This window comes from Heptranchias perlo, chromosome 10, assembly GCF_035084215.1.
Source record: "Heptranchias perlo isolate sHepPer1 chromosome 10, sHepPer1.hap1, whole genome shotgun sequence".
In the NCBI taxonomy this organism is placed as follows: domain Eukaryota; kingdom Metazoa; phylum Chordata; class Chondrichthyes; order Hexanchiformes; family Hexanchidae; genus Heptranchias; species Heptranchias perlo.
In genome coordinates, this window is record NC_090334.1 from 45,928,260 (window position 1) to 45,942,789 (window position 14,530).

The window sequence follows — 14,530 nt, forward strand, 5'->3', positions numbered from 1 at the left end:
TAGGCATTTTAGTAAGGTTGGAAAAATAAAGAGAGAAAGGGGAGTGGAGAGGGAAGAAAACCAATAGGTACACCAATCACAGAGCAGGGGTTAATCTGTTAAAAAACCTGCAAACTGCTTAATAGAAAACAGTGATGTGATCGAAAGGATCTTGAATGAAATAACATATAGAAAGGACTAAAGAATGTGCAAATGGTGAGGTGGGTTAAAAGACACAAGTGAGGTCCATATACAAAAAACACATTAGAAATAGAGAAATAATTTTTTAAAAGTTTTTTAAAAAATGCTGGCTTTGTCAAGGGAAGATCATGTCTGACTAATTTGATTGAATTTTTTGAGGGGGTGACTAGGCGTGTGGATGAGGGTAACGCAGTGGATGTGGTATACATGGATTTCAGTAAGGCCTTCGATAAAGTCCCGCACAGGAGACTGGTCAAGAAGGTACGAGCCCATGGAGTCCAGGGTGCCTTGGCACTTTGGATACAAAACTGGCTTAGTGGCAGAAGGCAGAGGGTGATGGTCGAAGGTTGTTTTTGTGACTGGAAGCCTGTGGCCAGTGGGGTACCACAGGGATCTGTGCTGGGGCCCTTGCTGTTTGTGGTCTACATTAACGACTTGGATATGAATGTAAAAGGTATGATCAGTAAGTTCGCTGATGATACAAAAATTGGTAGGGTGGTAAATAGCGAGGAGGATAGCCTCAGTCTGCAGGACGATATAGATGGGTTGGTCAGATGGGCGGAACAGTGGCAAATGGAATTTAACCCGGAAAAGTGCGAGGTGATGCACTTTGGAGGGACTAACAAGGCAAGGGAATACACAATGAATGGGAAGACTCTAGGCAAGACAGAGGGTCAGAGGGATCTTGGTGTGCAAGTTCACAGATCCCTGAAGGCGGCGGAACAGGTAGATAAGGTGGTAAAGAAGGCATATGGGATACTTGCCTTTATTAGCCGAGGCATAGAATATAAGAGCAAGGAGGTTATGATGGAGCTGTATAAAACACTGGTCAGGCCACAGCTGGAGTACTGTGTGCAGTTCTGGTCGCCGCACTACAGGAAGGATGTGATCGCTTTGGAGAGGGTGCAGAGGCGATTCACCAGGATGTTACCAGGGCTGGAGCGCTTCAGCTATGAAGAGAGACTGGGAAGATTGGGTTTGTTTTCCTTGGAGCAGAGGAGGCTGAGAGGGGACATGATTGAGGTGTACAAAATTATGAGGGGCACAGATAGGATGGATACTAAGGAGCTTTTTCCCTTCGTTGAGGGTTCTATAACAAGGGGGCATAGATTCAAGGTAAAAGGCGGGAGGTTTAGAGGGGATTTGAGAAAGAACTTTTTCACCCAGAGGGTGGTTGGAGTCTGGAACTCACTGCCTGAGAGGGTTGTGGAGGCAGGAACCCTCACAACATTCAAGAAGCATTTGGATGAGCACTTGAAATGCCATAGCATACAAGGCTACGGACCAAATGCTGGAATATGGGATTAGATTAGACTGGGCTTGATGGCCGGCGCGGACACGATGGGCCGAAGGGCCTCTATCCGTGCTGTATAACTCTATGACTCTATGACAAGTGAAACACAGTGAATCTGCCAACAATGAGAAGAGGAAAAGAACAGTGCTGTGCTCTGATGGGGAGTCTCTAACCCAAATGTACACCTGCTTCCCATCCCCTGACACTGTAATTTACCAGATTATCCAACCAACAACTTGCATTTATATAGCGCCTTTAATGTAATGAAACATCCCAAGGCGCTTCACAGGAGCGTTATCACACAAAATTTCACACCGAGCCACATAAGGAGGTACTAGGACAGGTGACCAAAAGCTTGGTCAAAGAGGTAGGTTTTAAGCAACATCTTAAAGGAGGAGAGGTAGAAAAGCAGGGAGGTTTAGGGAGGGAAATCCCGAGTTTAGGGCCTAGTCAGCTGAAGGCACAGCCGCCGATGGTGAAAATTAAAATCGGGGATGCGCAAGAGGCAAGAATTGGAGGAACGCAGAGATCTTGGAGGGAAGTAGGGCTGGAGGAGGTTAAAGAGATAGGGATGGGAGAAGCCATGGAGGCATTTGAAAACAAGAATGAGAATTTTAAAATTAAGGCATTCAAACCTCTTGTGTATATTATCCTCATGTAACACAGCTCAGATGGTGTCTATGTACTCTACAGTTTCAGCAGGGTTCAGGTCTGTTTTTCTATTTATAATGTTTGAATTGTTTAGGAAATAAAAGGTTTAATGCTTGCATGTATTTTATTGAGTCAGTGTAGGCCCACCGAAACACATCACACATAATTAGATCCCGTCCTGCCAATGCAACTACATAAGCATATTCTGGAACGTTGTCAGCATTTCAAGTTGTTTGTTTCTGTTCCTGGACTGTTAATCATAAAAGGTTAGTTACGGCACAGAAGGAGGCCATTCGGTCCATTGTGTCCGTGCTGGTCGAAAAGAGCTATCCAGCTTAAACCCACTTTCCACCACTTGGTCCGTATCCCTGTAGGTTACGGCACTTCAAGTGCATATCCATGTATTTTTTTTTGTAAAACGAGTTGAGGGTTTCTGCCTCTACCATCCTTTCAGGCAGTGAGTTCCAGACCCCACCATCCTCTGGGTGAAAAAATTTCTCCTCAGCTCCCCTCTAATCCTTCTACCAATTACTTTAAATCTATGCCCCGTGGTCACTGACCCCTCTACTAAGGGAAATAGGTCCTCTCTATCCACTCTATCTAGGCCCCTCATAATTTTATATACCTCAATAAAATCTCCCCACAGCCTCTGTTTAATATGTGCTGCCTCCTTGTGGTCTATTCCAGATTAACTCTCCATGTAAATAGTTCTGTTTATTCCCCCAAACCAATGCTATAGCTATATCAAACCAAAAGAAAATTGACTTTGTTTATTAATCTATTTATCAGCCAATTCAGAAATGGCATCTCGGTGCCAATTTTATTGAGATGCACCACATTGGATGGTTTCAAACTAGCACCAATTCAGACGCTATGCAACATATAAAGTAGGCTGTAAGAGGACTTGATGCCAGATCAATTTTGGCAACATAATACCATGATGAAGTCATGATTTGCTTCCCCCACCCCCTCCTCCATGCAAGTGACACTTTTACTATGCTCTACACTGGATGTTTGCTCATTATTTCCTGAACGCAGAATGCTTCTGGAAATTTTGTGCAAAAGCACGTGGCAAGCTAATGGGATTAAAAGTGGAAATGTCACGAGGGTCAAATGGTTTGGCTCCCAGAATACTAAAGGAGGTTATGTTACTGGACTAGTAATCAGGAGGCCTGGACTAATAATCCAGTATTATGAGTTCAAATCCTGCCACGGCAGCTGGGGATTTTAAATTAAATTAAATCGGGAATAAAAAAACTAGTATCAGTAATGGTGGCCATGAAACTACCGGAATGTTGTAAAAACCCATCTGGTTCACTAATGCCCATTAGGAAAGGAAACCTGCCATCCTTACCCGGTCTGGCCAATATGTAACTCCAGACCCACAGCAATGTGGTTGATTCTTAATTGCCCTCTGAAATGGCCTAACAAGCCACTCAGTTGTACAATCTCGCTTAAAAAAAGTCATAATAAGAAAAAAAACGATCGGACCACTAGGCACCGGACACGACAAAGGCAAACCAAACCCAGTCGACCCTGCAAAGTCCTCCTCACGAACATCTGGGGACTTGTGCCAAAATTGGGAGAGCTGTCCCACAGACTAGTCAAGCAACAGCATGACATAGCCATGTTCACAGAATCATATCTTTCAGCCAACGTCCCAGACTCTTCCATCGCCATCCCTGGGTATGTCCTATCCCACCGGCAGGACAGACTGACCAGAGGTGGTGATACAGTCACGAGGAAGTGGCCCTGGGTGTCCTCAACATTGACTTCGGACCCCGTGAAATCGGTAGCACCACTACTGACCAAGCTGGCCAAGTCCTGAAGGACATGGCTGCCAGACTGGGCCTGCGGCAGGTGGTTAGCGAACCAACACGAGGGAAAAACCTACTTAACCTCGTCCTCACCAATCTACCTGTCGCAGATGCATCTGTCCATGACAATATTGGTAGGAGTGACCACTGCACAGTCCTTGTGGAGGCGAAGTCCCGTCCTCACACTGAGAACACCATCCAACGTGTTGTGTGGCACGATCATCATGTTAAATGGGATAGATTCAGAACAGATCTAGCAGCTCAAAACTGGGCATCCAGGAGGTGCTGTGGGCCATCAGCAGCAGCAGCAGAATTGTATTCCAGCATAATCTGTAACCTCATGGCCCGGCATATTCCTCAATCTACCAACAAGCCAGGGGATCAACCCTCGTTTAATGAGGAGTGTAGAAGAGCATGCCAGAAGCAGCACCAGGTGTACCTAAAAATGAGGTGCCAACCTGGTGAAGCTACAACACAAGACTACATGCATGTTAAACAGCAGAAGCAACATGCTATAGACAGAGCTAAGCGATTCCACAACCAACGGATCAGATCAAAGCTCTGCAGTCCTGCCACATCCAGTCGTGAATGGTGGTGGACAATTAAACAACTAACGGGAGGAGGAGGCTCTGTAAACATCCCCATCCTCAATGATGGCGGAGTCCAGCACGTGAGTGCAAAAGACAAGGCTGAAGCCTTTGCAACCATCTTCAGCCAGAAGTGCCGAGTGGATGATCCATCTCTGCCTCCTCCAAATATCCCCTCCATCCCCACTCCACGTGACATCAAGAAATGGCTGAGTGCACTGGATACAGCAAAGACTATGGGCCCCGACAACATCCTGGCTGTAGTGCTGAAGACTTGTGCTCCAGAACTAGCCGCACCTCTAGCCAAACTGTTCCAGTACAGCTACAACACTGGCATTTACCCAACAAAGTAGAAAATTGCCCAGGTATGTCCTGTCCACAATCTGGCCAATTATCGCCCCATCAGTCTACTCTCAATCATCAGCAAAGTGATGGAAGGTGTCGTTGACAGTGCTATCAAGCGGCACTTACTCACCTTTGCTCAGTTTGGGTTCCGCCAGGACCACTCGGCTCCAGACCTCATTACAGCCTTAGTCCAAACATGGACAAAAGAGTTGAATTCCAGAGGTGAGGTGAGAGTGACTGCCCTTGATATCAAAGCAGCATTTGACCGAGTGTGGTACCAAGGAGCCCTAGTAAAATTGAAGTCAATGGGAATCAGGGGGAAAACTCTCCAGCGGCGGGAGTCATACCTAGCACAAAGGAAGATGGTATTGGTTGTTGGAAGCCAGTCACCTCAGCCTCAGGGCAGTGTCCTAGGCCCAACCATCTTCAGCTGCTTCATCAATGACCTTCCCTCCATCATAAGGTCAGAAATGGAGATGTTTGCTGATGATTGCACAGTGTTCAGTTCTATTCGCAACCCCTCAGATAATGAAGCCGTCCGTGCCCACATGCAGCAAGACCTGGACAACATCCAGGCTTGGGCTGATAAGTGGCAAGTAACATTCACGCCAGACAAGTGCCAGGCAATGACCATCTCCAACAAGAGAGAGTCTAACCACCTCCCCTTGACAGTCAGCGGCATTGCCATCGCTGAATCCCCCACCATCAACATCCTGGGGGTCACCATTGACCAGAAACTTAACTGGACCAGCCACATAAATACTGTGGCTACAAAAGCAGATCAGAGACTGGGTATTCTGCGATGAGTGACTCATCTCCTGACTCCCCAAAGCCTTTCATAGGAACAGGAGTAGGCCATTCAGCCCCTCGAGCCCGCTCCGCCATTTGATAAGATAATGACTGATCTGTGATCCAACTCAATATACCTGCCTTTGGCCCATATCCCTTAATACCTTTGGTTGGCAAAAAGCTATCTATCTCAGATTTAAAATTAGCAATTGAGCTAGTATCAGTTGCCATTTGCGGAGTTCCAAACTTCTACCATCCTTTGTGTGTAGAAGTGTTTTCTAATCTCACTCCTGAAAGGTCTGGCTCTAATTTTTAGACTGTGCCCCCTAGACCTAGAATCCCCAACCAGCGGAAATAGCTTCTCTCTAGCCACCCTATTCATTCCCCTTAATATCTTATAAACTTCGATCAGATCACCCCTTAACTGTTTAAACTCCTGAGAATACCACCATCTGCAAGGCACAAGTCAGGAGTGTGATGGAATACTGTCCACTTGCCTGGATGAGTGCAGCTCCAACAACACTCAAGAAGCTCGACACCATCCAGGACAAAGCAGCCCACTTGATTGGCACCCCATCCACCACCCTAAACATTCACTCCCTTCACCACCGGCGCACCGCGGCTGCAGTGTGTACCATTCACAGGATGCACTGCAGCAACTCGCCAAGGCTTCTTCGACAGCACCTCCCAAACCCGCAACCTCTGCCACCTAGAAGGAGAAGAGCAGCAGGTACATGGGAACAACACCACCTGTACGTCCCCCTCCAAGTCACACACCATCCCGACTTGGAAATATATCGCCGTTCCTTCATCGTCGCTGGGTCAAAATCCTGGAACTCCCTACCTAACAGCACTGTGGGAGAACCTTCACCAAACAGACTGCAGCGGCTCAAGAAGGCAGCTTACCACCACCTTCTCAAGGGCAATTAAGGATGGGCAATAAATGCTGGCCTTGCCAGTGACGCCCACATCCCATGAACAAATAAAAAAAGAGGCAGTGATTGTAGTTTTTCAAAACTTTTGGAAACAGGAATTATGTTAAAGGATGTCAAACAGGAAAGGAATATGCCAGAATATTGTGAACCAGTTGTCTTATCTCAGTTGTTGATGAACTTCTAGAGTCTATAATAGATGATGAAATTAGTGATCACTGAGGAAGGCATAGGCTAATCAGCATGGATTTGTAAAGAGTTTGCTGTTTGATTAATTTAATTTAATTTTTTTAAGGAAATCACAGTGTATGGATCAAGGGAATGTAGTGGAGGTTATATCTATAATATATTAAAAATCTTAGGTCTGCATGCACTTCTGGTCAACTTTTCCTTTCATAAATTTCTACATCTACGTTTATAATGACACCTGCCATGATGTAATTACACCCTCCTGCCAATAGAGGTACTGCCACACAACCATTGTCAGGAAAGTGTAATTACAGCATGATAAAATTAAAATTAAATGAACAGTTCCAGTTATAAATGTGGACATAGGAATATATAATGGAAATATAATAATGACAGAACGTATTATTTATAAATGGGCACTGAATTACAACTGGTCCAATTATCCACCACCCTCAAGCACTCTTGACCTGAAGACTACACTTAGAACCATTGAAAAGATACAGCACAGAAGGGGGCCATTCGGCCCATCATGTCCGCGCCGGCTCGAAGAACAACCAGGTGCCCATTCTAATCCCACCTTCCAGCACCCGGTCCATAGCCCTGCAGCTTACAGCACTTAAGGTACAGGTCCAGGTTCCTTTTAAAAGAGTTGAGGGTCCCTGCCTCTACCAGCAATTCGGGCAGCGAATTCCATACACCCACCACCCTCTGGGTAAAAAAGTTTTTCCTCATGTCCCCTCCAATTCTTCCGCCAATCAGCTTAAATCTATGTCCTCTAGTTCTTGAACTCTCCGCTAGAGGAAACAGGTACTTCCTGTCTACTCTATCTGGGCCCCTCATAATTTTGTACACCTCAATCAAGTCTCCCCTCAACCTCCTCCGCTCCAAGGAAAACAACCCCAGCCTATCCAATCTCTCCTCGTAGCTGCAATTTTCTAGCCCTGGCAACATTCTTGTAAATCTTCTCTGCACTCTCTCCAGAGCAATTACGTGCTTCCTGTAATGTGGTGACCAGAACTGCGCACAATACTCCAGCTGTGGCCTTACCAGGGTTTTATACAGTTCCATCATTACATCCCTGCTTTTGTATTCTATACCGCGGCTAATAACGGGGAGCATTCCATATGCCTTCTTCACAACCTTATCTACCTGTACTGCTACCTTCAGGGACCTGTGCACATGCACTCCAAGGTCTCTCACTTCCTCTACCCCTCTCAATATATTCCCGTTTACTGCATATTCCCTTTTACTGTTTGCCCTCCCTAAGTGCATTACCTCACACTTCTCCAGGTTGAACTCCATTTGCCACTTTTCCGCCCACTCCACCAACCCAGTGATATATTCTTGGAGTCTACAGCTATCCTCTTCACTATCAATTACACGGCCAATTTTTGTGTCGTCTGCAAATTTACCAATCATGCCCCCTACATTCAAGTCGACTTGATCTTGACACCCGTCTGAAATCCACATATTGTCTCGTATATATATTTTCAGAGGGAATAACAACAACTTGCATTTATATAGCACCTTTAATGTAGTAAAACGTCCCAAGGCATTTCACAGGAGCATTATCAAACAAAATTTGACACCGAGCCACATAGAGATATTACGACAGGTGACCAAAAGCTTGGTTAAAGAGGTAGGTTTTAAGAAACATCTTAAAGGAGAAGAGAGGTAGAGACGCGGAGAAGTTTAGGGAGAGAATTCTAGAACTTAGGGCCTACGCAGGCATGGCCGCCGATGGTGGGGCAATGGAAATCTGGGATGCGCAAGAAGCCAGAATTGGAGGAGCGCAGAGATCTCGGAGAGTTATAGGGCTGAAGGAGCTACAGAGATAGGAAGGAGCGAGGCCATGGAGGGATTTGAACACAAGGACGAGAATTTTAAATTTGAGGCGTTGCCAGACCAGGAGCCAACGTAGGTCAGCAAGTATAGGGGTGATGGGTGAACAGTACTTGGTGCGAGTTAGGATACGGGCAGCAAAGTTTTGGATGAGCTGAAGTTTACAGAGGGTGGAAGGTGGGAGGCTGTTCAAGAGAGCATTGGAATAGTCAAGTCTGGAAGTGACAAAGGCATGGACGACGGTTTCAGCAGCCGATGGGCTGAGGCAGGGATGGGGACGGGCGATATTACGGAGGAGAAAGTAGGCAATCTTGGTGATGGAGGGGATATGGGGTTGGAATCTCATCTCAGGGTCAAATAGGATGCTGAGGTTGTGAACAGCCTGGTTCAGCCTCAGACAGTGGTCAGGGAGGGGGATGGAGTCAATGACTAGTGAACAGAGTTTGTGGCGGAGACTGAAGACAATGGCTTTGGTCTTCCCAATATTTAATTGGAGGAAATTTCTGGATGGCGGACAAGCAGTACGACAAATCAGGGGCATTGGAGGGGTCGAGGGAGGTTGTGGTGAGGTAGAACTGGATGTCGTTCGAATACATCAAAATCTGACGTATTTTTGGATGATGTCGCTGAGGGGAAGCATGTAGAGGAGAAATAAGAGTGGGCCAAGGATAGATCCTTGGGGGACTCCAGAGGCAACTGTGTGGAAGCGCGAAGGGAAGCCATTGCGGGAGATTTCAACGGATGGAAAATTGCAGGTAACATGCCTACGAATTTACAATTTGTGCTGGCTGCGTATGAGGCCCTGCCTACGTCATCGGGTCTTACAAAATTTAACCCAAATTGTTTGAAAAAACATGACACAAGAAAGTGAAATGTATGTTATTAAAGGAAATGAGGCTGTGGGACAGGAAGCCTGAGCAAATAGGATAAAAAGATGTTTTGGGGTTTTGGGGGAGTTGGGTACTGCTGTGCTCTTGGAATCCATTTTGGGACCTCTATTTTCCATTTCTATAGATGACTTTGACATAGTGTATATTAAAGTTTGATGTTGGTATAAAATTAAGAAGTGTGGAAAACTGTGAGGAACAAAGTAGGAGGCAGTAAAAGGACATAGACAGATTGCCAAATAGTTGCAGTTCAATGCAGAGAAATGTTATGTACATTTTGGGATACATAGATTTTAAAGGGTGGGAATGCAGCTAGAAAAGGCTGTAAAAAAGGTCTGTGATTCTGGGTTTTATATAGCGATTTTGACTATAAAGCTAGAAAATGTTGCTGAATTTCTACATGACATTGGTTAGACCACAGTTGGAGAATTGCATGCACTTCTGGGCACTCCATTTTAGGAAGGATATCAGATCCACGGCAACAACACAGCAAAGATTCACTAGAATGAGAGGTTATAGTTATGAAGAAAGTGCAAAAAGGAATTGGAGTTTTTTTTCACTGGAACAGAGAAGGGAGATCTAATGGAGGTTTCAAAATTATGAAAGGTTTTACAAGGGTAAATAGTGAAAGGTTGTTTCCACTGGTTGTCAAATCTGTAACTGCTGAATTTTCATCAGGAAAACAAAGGGGTAAGTTAGAAGAAATTTGTTGATAGGATTATTAGAATATGCAAAGCCTTACCGTAGGTGGATACCTGATAGTGCTGGCAGGAGGCCTGGTCTATTTGAGGGCCAGTCTCATTGGCATATATGCAGCGAGCTGCACACCTCGAACGAGGGGTCCCAATGCATATCGCTGGTTCCGAGCCGGTGCAATATCAGGCAGCCCGGAGGTCAATCCGGCCAGAAAAAGGTAAGTCCCCGAGCTGAGCTTCCAACCTTAAATCCATCTCCATCCCAAAAACCACCTACTTCCACCTCTGTAACACCACCTAGTTCCACCCCATCAGTTGCTGAAACCTTCATCTATGCCACTTGGTTATTCAAATGCTCTCCTAGCAAGCCTTCCATCTTCCACTCTCCATAAACTTCAGCTCATCCAAACTCTGATGCTCGTATCCTATCCCGCATTAAGTCCCGCTAACCGATTACCCCTGTCCTTGCTGACCTACATTGGTTCCCGATGCCCAAACGTTTCCAATTTAAAATTCTTAACCTCATGTTCAAATCCCTATCTCTGTAACCTCCTCCAGCCCTGCAACCCTCAAAATTCTCTGTTCTCTGTGACTCTGGCCTCTTGTGCATCCCACCTCGCTTCACCTCAGCATTGGCAGCTGTGCTCAAGCTCTACACTCTGGAATTCCCTGCCTAAGCCTCTCCTTTTCCCTCTCCTCATTTAAGACCCTCCTTAAATCCTACCTCTGACGAAACTTTTGGTCATCCCTGCAATTATCTCCTTCTTTGGTTTGGTGTCTTATTTCTTTGTGGTTACATTTCTGTGAAGCGCCTTGAGCTGTTTTTCTATGTTAAAGGTACTATATAAATGCAAGTTGTTTTTGAGTCAGAGTAGGAGACAGTGTGATAAATTTTGATTTCAGCACAGATCGAATGTAGATGACGAGCAGCAAATGCTTGTCTCTCAATGTCTCCAGTTCATGATCAGCATGGTCAGATCAACATTAGTTTACAGATAACATTCATGGCCTTTTGCCTTTCATTCATCAGCAGAAATACAATTGGGCACTTCATTAAATCAAAAACAAAATACTGCGGATGCTGGAAATCTGAAATAAAAACAGAAAATGCTGGAAATACTCAGCAAGTCAGGCAGCATCTGTGGAGAAAGAAACAGAGTTAACGTTTCAGGTCGATGACCCTTCATCAGAACTGGAAAAAGTTGATGGTTAAACAGTTTTTAGGCAAGTACGGAGCCAGGGAAAGGGGGCTTCGAGCTTCCGTTGAGTTTCCTTGGAACAGTGTAAAAGGCCAAGGACAGAGAGGTCAGAGTGGGAGTGGAACAGGGAATTAAAACGGCAAGCGACTGGCAGGTCAGGGTCACGCTTGCAGACTGAGCAGAAGTGTTCAGCAAAGCGATCACACAATCTGCGTTTGGTCTCCCCAATGTGGTTGATTCTTAATTGCCCTCTGAAATGGCCTAGCAAGCCACTCAGTTTAAAATCTCGCTACGAAAAGTCACAATAAGAATAAAACCGGACGGACCACCCGGCATCGGACCACTAGGCACCGGACACGACAACGGCAAAACACCAAGCCCAGTCGACCCTGCAAGGTCCTCCTTACTAACATCTGGGGACTTGTGCCAAAATTGGGAGAGCTGTCCCACAGTCTAGTCAAGCAACAGCCTGACATAGCCATACTTACAGAATCATACCTTTCAGCCAACGTCCCAGACTCTTCCATCACCATCCCTGGGTATGTCCTGTCCCACCGGCAGGACAGACCCACCAGAGGTGGCGGTACAGTGATATACAGTCAGGAGGGAGTGGCCCTGGGAGTCCTCAACATTGACTCTGGACCCCATGAAATCTCATGGCATCAGGTCAAACATGGGCAAGGAAACCTCCTGCTGATTACCACCGACCGCCCTCCCTCAGCTGATGAATCAGTCCTCCTCCATGTTGAGCACCACTTGGAGGAAGCACTGAGGGTAGCAAGGGCACAAAATGTACTCTGGGTGGGGGACTTCAATGTCCATCACCAAGAGTGGCTCGGTAGCACCACTACTGACCGAGCTGGCCGAGTCCTGAAGGACATAGCTGCGAGACTGGGCCTGCGGCAGGTGGTGAGCGAACCAACACGAGGGAAAAACTTACTTGACCTCGTCCTCACCAATCTACCTGTCGCAAATGCATCTGTCCATGACAGTATTGATAGGAGTGACCACCGCACAGTCCTCGTGGAGATGAAGTCCCGTCTTCGCACTGAGGACACCATCCAACGTGTTGTGTGGCACTACCACCGTGCTAAATGGGATAGATTCAGAACAGATCTAGCAGCTCAAAACTGGGCATCCATGAGGCGCTGTGGGCCATCAGCAGCAGCAGAATTGTATTCCAGCACAATCTGTAACCTCATGGCCCGGCATATTCCTCACTCTACCATTACCAACAAGCCAGGGGATCAACCCTGGTTCAATGAGGAGTGTAGAAGAGCATGCCAGGAGCAGCACCAGGCGTACCTAAAAATGAGGTGCCAACCTGGTGAAGCTACAACTCAGGACTACATGCATGCTAAACAGCGGAAGCAACATGCTATAGACAGAGCTAAGCGATTCCACAACCAACGGATCAGATCAAAGCTCTGCAGTCCTGCCACATCCAGTCGTGAATGGTGGTGGACAATTAAACAACTAACGGGAGGAGGAGGCTCTGCAAACATCCCCATCCTCAATGATGGCGGAGTCCAGCACGTGAGTGCAAAAGACAAGGCCGAAGCGTTTGCAACCATCTTCAGCCAGAAGTGCCGAGTGGATGATCCATCTCAGCCTCCTCCCGATATCCCCACCATCACAGAAGCCAGTCTTCAGCCAATTCGATTCACTCCACGTGATATCAAGAAACGGCCCCGACAACATCCCAGCTGTAGTGCTGAAAACTTGTGCTCCAGAACTAGCTGCGCCTCCAGCCAAGCTGTTCCAGTACAGCTACAACACTGGCATCTACCCGACAATGTGGAAAATTGCCCAGGTATGTCCTGTCCACAAAAAGCAGGACAAATCCAATCCGGCCAACTACCGCCCCATCAGTCTACTCTCAATCATCAGCAAAGTGATGGAAGGTGTCGTCGACAGTGCTATCAAGCGACACTTACTCAACAATAACCTGCTCACCGATGCTCAGTTTGGGTTCCGCCAGGACCACTCGGCTCCAGACCTCATTACAGCGTTGGTCCAAACATGGACAAAAGAGCTGAATTCCAGAGGTGAGGTGAGAGTGACTGCCCTTGACATCAAGGCAGCATTTGACCGAGTGTGGCACCAAGGAGCCCTAGTAAAATTGAAGTCAATGGGAATCAGGGGAAAAACTCTCCAGTGGCTGGAGTCATACCTGGCACAAAGGAAGATGGTAGTGGTTGTTGGAGGCCAATCATCTCAGCCCCAGGACATTGCTGCAGGAGTTCCTCAGGGCAGTGTCCTAGGCCCAACCATCTTCAGCTGCTTCATCAATTACCTTCCCTCCATCATAAGGTCAGAAATGGGGATGTTCGCTGATGACTGCACAGTGTTCAGTTCCATTCGCAACCCCTCAAATAATGAAGCAGTCCGAGCCCGCATGCAGCAAGACCTGGACAACATCCAGGCTTGGGCTCACAAGTGGCAAGTAACATTCGCGCCAGATAAGTGCCAGGCAATGACCATCTCCAACAAGAGAGAGTCTAACCACCTCCCCTTGACATTCAACGGCATTACCATCGCCGAATCCCCCACCATCAACATCCTGGGGGTCACCATTGACCAGAAACTTAACTGGACCAGCCATATAAATACTGTGGCTACTAGAGCAGGTCAGAGGCTGGGTATTCTGCGGCGAGTGACTCACCTCCTGACTCCCCAAAGCCTTTCCACCATCTACAAGGCACAAGTCAGGAGTGTGATGGAATACTCCCCACTTGCCTGGATGAGTGCAGCTCCAACAACACTCAAGAAGCTCGACACCATCCAAGATAAAGCAGCCCGCTTGATTGGCACCCCATCCACCACCCTGAACATTCACTCCCTTCACCACCGGCGCACCGTGGCTGCAGTGTGCACTATCCACAGGATGCACTGCAGCAACTTGCCAAGGCTTCTCCGACAGCACCTCCCAAACCCGCGACCTCTACCACCTAGAAGGACAAGAGCAGCAGGCGCATGGGAACAACACCACCTGCACGTTCCCCTCCAAGTCACACACCATCCCGACTTGGAAATATATCGCCGTTCCTTCATTGTCGCTGGGTCAAAATCCTGGAACTCCCTTCCTAACAGCACTGTGGGAGAACCGTCACCACACGGACT